The following is a 4551-nucleotide window of genomic DNA, read 5'->3' as shown; positions in this document are numbered from 1 at the left end:
ACAGGTTTTTATATAAATGGATCAGGACAAAAAGAGAGGGGGTCTTTTTTAATGAAACTTTCAGAATCTCTTTACACAGAGATGTTGATTGATTTTGCATAATAGGTGACCCTTAAGAAAAGAACGACCGATCACTGTTACTGATGTCGGTCCTCTCTGGTGTTTGGAGTTAGTGTCTACACCTGTCAGCAATTTAAAGATATTAAATATTTGAAGGCCCATGTCAAGTTTAGAAATGGGGGGATACAGTCGACCCTCAGATCTACAGGTTTATTGAAGGCTAATCACATGGACAGCGGTAACGTGGCTAATGTTATGCTATCTGAATGCTAACCAAACGTTGGCATATCATGAATAATTGATCTCCCATATATGTACGTATAAGCCTACTGTGATATCTCCTGAATCATATTTCCCAGTGCAGTGCTCTGTTCCTGTAGTGCAACACATTCAGCGTCTCTTGCGGATGTTGCTACGTCTCCCTGTTTAAACGAATAAAATGTAAACCCATGGTCCTTTTTTTGTTTTGTTCGTTGGTCATAGGAGGGACATAACAGTTCCTAAGAACGATGTACAAACGTTTAATGTAATAAAAGTTACGCTACTACTTCGCTCCCTGTATGGATGGACGACGTCTTTTCCCCATTGGAGAAAAGTAAAGTGGACTGTGAGGGTGTCCAGAGAGGAGCCTGTTTTATTATAGTATCAATCCTATGACAAAATCCATATTATTGCACGTGCTGCTTATCTAAAGCCACTGAGAGCAGGGACATATTGTTTATGCAAATGTAAACGCTATGCACAAGGGCACAGAAGTCCCTCTCTTACACAGGGTCTGCAGATAAAAACAGCTGATCGTTGGGTTGCTTTACACCCGGGCTTTAAAAGAGACGTAGCAGCAGCAGAGAGGGCGGAGGAGTCATCATTATCTCCATGTTCACACCAGAATAAAAGTGCAGCGTGGCTCTGTAACAAAGGCAACATCAGCAGAGCCTCGCCCGTCCCTTTCCACCCAGAGAAGAAACATTAATAACCCCCCCCCCCCACGACATCGCAGATTACACACAGACACACACACCATGTAAAGACCAGGATTGCATTTAATCAGGAGACTAAACAAGGTAACAGTATTTCCTTAGAGTTACATAAAACAAATCAGGCTACATTTATAAAAACCTTAGATTACTATCAGGATTAGCGTGTTAGTAAAAAGAGCATATTTGTTGTAAAAGGATCAGATGTTATCTCTTCTCTGTAAACTGTACTGTTCTGTAGGATAATACTTGTGAATCTATACTTCTCCTGCCTGAATCTGCTTTATGCTTTTCACTTTCTTTGGTTAATTTCCTCCGGGTTCAATTCAGCAGGTGAACCTATGTTCATTAAATAGTGTGTGTGAAGCTTACTGTGTGTATTAAACTAAAACTGTAATATGTGTAAGTAAGACAGCCACCAAGTACCAGGACTTGGTCCCTCAATGCAGGGACAAAGGGTGGCAGGCCTGGCCTTTCCAAGTTGAGGACGACTGCAGGGGCTTCACAGTGCAATCTGTGTGGAAGATGCTCTGGGAACAGCTGGTAGGGAGTCAAAAACAGCTGCTCTTAGGTTGAGGGAGGCAGTGGAAAGAGCCTCTTGTTGGCTCTGGAACAGGCGTGAAGAGTTGTGCTGGAAGCCAGGGGAGGATGACCCGCCAACAGAAGGACACTGTGGTTCAGGGTCGAAATGTCCGATGAAAGTTGGACAGAGGTGGGAAGTAGTGGAGCACAAATACTTTGTTACTGTACTTAAGTACATTTTTCTGGTATATACTTTACTCCACTACTTATTTTTCTGACCACTTTTTACTTTTACAACACAAATACCTGTACTTTCTGAGATTCTATCTGTTGTGCACCGTCAAAAGTGCTAGTCAATCGTGTTTCATGTTTATTTTGTATTGTTTTTCACTTCCTGTTTTGTTTTTGTCACGTCTCATTTCAGGTCCCTTGACTCCCTTTCCTCATGTGTTCTCCCGCCCTCATCAGTATCAGCCCCGCCCCTGATTGTGTTCACCTGTGTCTTGTTGTTGAGTGTTTAAATTCCCCAGTCTCCCAGCGTTCAGTGTCAGTTCGTCTTGTCCTGTCCTCATGACAGAGCTATGCTCTTCAGCTCGTTTTGATTCAAAGCCTATGTTGGCTCCTGAAACTTATTATAAGTTTAGTTGTGAGCGATTTTCTGTTTTGCCTTGCTCAAACCTTTTTTGTCATCTCTTAAGAGTGATCTTCTTTTGTTACCTATTTTGTGCAAATAAAGTATCTTAATTGTACTTTACCTTTGGCTCCCGGGTCGTGCATTTGAGTCCTTATCCTTGTGTAGCCAAGTTCATAACAGAACGAACTGACCACAATGGACTCAGCCGACCCAAAAAACTCTTCACGCCGCCCTGTCAGCCCAAGGCGCGAGGATTTTTGTATCACGAGGAACAGCTGGGATTAATCAGCCAAGGAGTGCAGACACTGGTAGGAAACCAGGCCGAACTTCAAGTTTCCGTCTCTGCACAGATACAACAGCTGACGAATCAGATGCAACAGTTCATCACTCACCTTCAGACTGCTCCGCCGATGACGTCAGTCATAGCTGACCGCCTGCATGTCGCGGATCCTGTTGGCTCTCCCGGAGAGGTTTTCCGGTGATTACATCAATAGACCTATCGCTAAGCCACGCCCCCTTTGAAAACTCGGACAAACAAAGCCGACCGTGAATGACTCTTGACAATGGCCGCGGGGGGAGTTCAAGTTAAAATAACATTAAAATAGAAGCAAGAGCTAATAAAAGCAACAGCAGATGAAAGTTAACAGTTAAAAGCAAGAGTAAAAAGGTAGCCATGTATTTCTTTATATAAAATATCTAATCTTGTTGCCTGTCGTGTGTAGTGGTGACTTGTGTAACCATTGAAATGATAATATGATGTTGAATGTTAGCAGTGGTGGTCACTACATTAAATCTATAACTATAACTGTCCTTGTTGGTCATCATTTTCACTGTTATGCACCTGGCTGACTGTAGCGTTACCTTTTTTTGGGTGAGGGTCTGTGTCTTTTCGGAGCAGCACACACGAGAGCCCGGATGGGATCTGATATTCCAGAGTTGGCTTCCCATCTCTGAAGTGCTTTGAGGTGAAAAGACAGTTAGCAAAAGTTAGCTAAAAACACCAGCTAACTAGCGAGGACGAAAAGTCAGACAGCAAACGTTGATGTTGATAACACTGTAGCTAGTTAGCTGGCTAACAAGTTGGCAGCTAACGTTAGCTAGCTGGGCTGGATATACGCTAGCTAGTTGGCAGTCAAAGTCAATCGTTAGCAAACTAATAGTTTGGTCTACGTTTCTAATACATACCGTCAAATATGATGTCTTTATGAATTGACCTTACCTTTGAGCAAACATAAGTGTCCTTGATAATTGTCTTCACATTCAGTTGTGTATGTGGTTGACGACACAGCATAATCCACCGCTTGCATTTGTCGAGTTTTCTTTTGGGCTTCGGAAAAGGTACGAAATATACTCCTCCATCCAGTCTTTCAGGGTACCTGGTGTCCGAAATTACAGGTACCCCACGCACAGCGTTTCACCATCAGATATTAGCTAGATAATAAACATAGAAACTGAACTCTTCACAGTGGTTTCGATCACAGACGTCTGGTTTTGGTTTGATGCACCCCACAAACGGCTTTTCTGGTGATGTCCGAGTTTTCTGTCAGGAGGGATTTTCGCTGTGATATGATTGGACAAATTCTATTTGGGGCGTGGTTTAGCAATAGGTCTATTGCAGAGCTTTCCTAGTGCAGTGCGACCTGCATTTCCAACACAACCCAGGCGCTTTTTCATCAGACGTGAAAGTGGCATTCATTGTGTCCCATTTAACGGGAAGAGCTGCAGCCTGGGCTACTGCAGAATGGTCCAGAGACACGGAACTATGTTACTCATTACCCGACTTCACAGACACTATGAGTCGTATTTTTGACCATTCATCACCTGCAACAGAAGCCAGCCGAAGACTACTGCAGATGCGGCAGCATAAACGCCAGGTGGTGGATTATGCTATCGAGTTTCGCACGGCAGCAGCGGACAGCGGGTGGAATATTCCGGCTCTTCCCGACGCTTTTCTGACTGGATTATCAGTTCCAATCAAGGACCAGCTGGCTCCCCTGGAGGTACCCCGGGACCTGGAATCTCTCATCGCCGTTTCCATCCGGATCGACAACCGTCTTCGGGAAAGAGAGAGAGAACGTCGACGCAGCCGTGACGTACATCCCAGTTTCCAGGGCTTTTCTCCGCGAGCCTTTCCACCAGGGGAGGTTTTCCAGCCAGCGGATTCGGTCCGTTGGAGGACAGCGCCTCCGCCTGATGCAGATGAACCCATGCAGTTGGGAAGGACCAGGCTTTCCATGGAGGGGAGACAGCGCCGGCTACGAGAAGGGTCTTTCTACTGTGGCCAGCCGGGTCACCAACTCGCGTCATGTCCGGGAAAAGAGCAAGCTTACCAGCCAAGAGGAGGGCGCTGGTGAGCAAGTT

At 44.9% G+C, this 4551-nt stretch overlaps 1 long non-coding RNA gene across 1 annotated transcript; it reads right to left on the bottom strand.

The window, feature by feature from the left end:
• Positions 1-1094: 1094 nt before the first annotated feature.
• LOC117550955 lies at positions 1095-3477 on the bottom strand. The gene is made up of 3 exons (XR_004569725.1): positions 3410-3477; positions 3052-3148; positions 1095-2746 (listed from the first exon to the last, which is right to left on the bottom strand). It is a non-coding gene; the product is annotated as an uncharacterized LOC117550955 (long non-coding RNA).
• Between the last annotated feature and the right edge of the window lie 1074 nt (positions 3478-4551).

This window comes from Gymnodraco acuticeps, unplaced genomic scaffold, assembly GCF_902827175.1.
Source record: "Gymnodraco acuticeps unplaced genomic scaffold, fGymAcu1.1, whole genome shotgun sequence".
Taxonomy (NCBI): domain Eukaryota; kingdom Metazoa; phylum Chordata; class Actinopteri; order Perciformes; family Bathydraconidae; genus Gymnodraco; species Gymnodraco acuticeps.
Note: the sequence above shows the minus strand (reverse complement) of the source record. Positions and strands in the feature narration are given on the sequence as shown.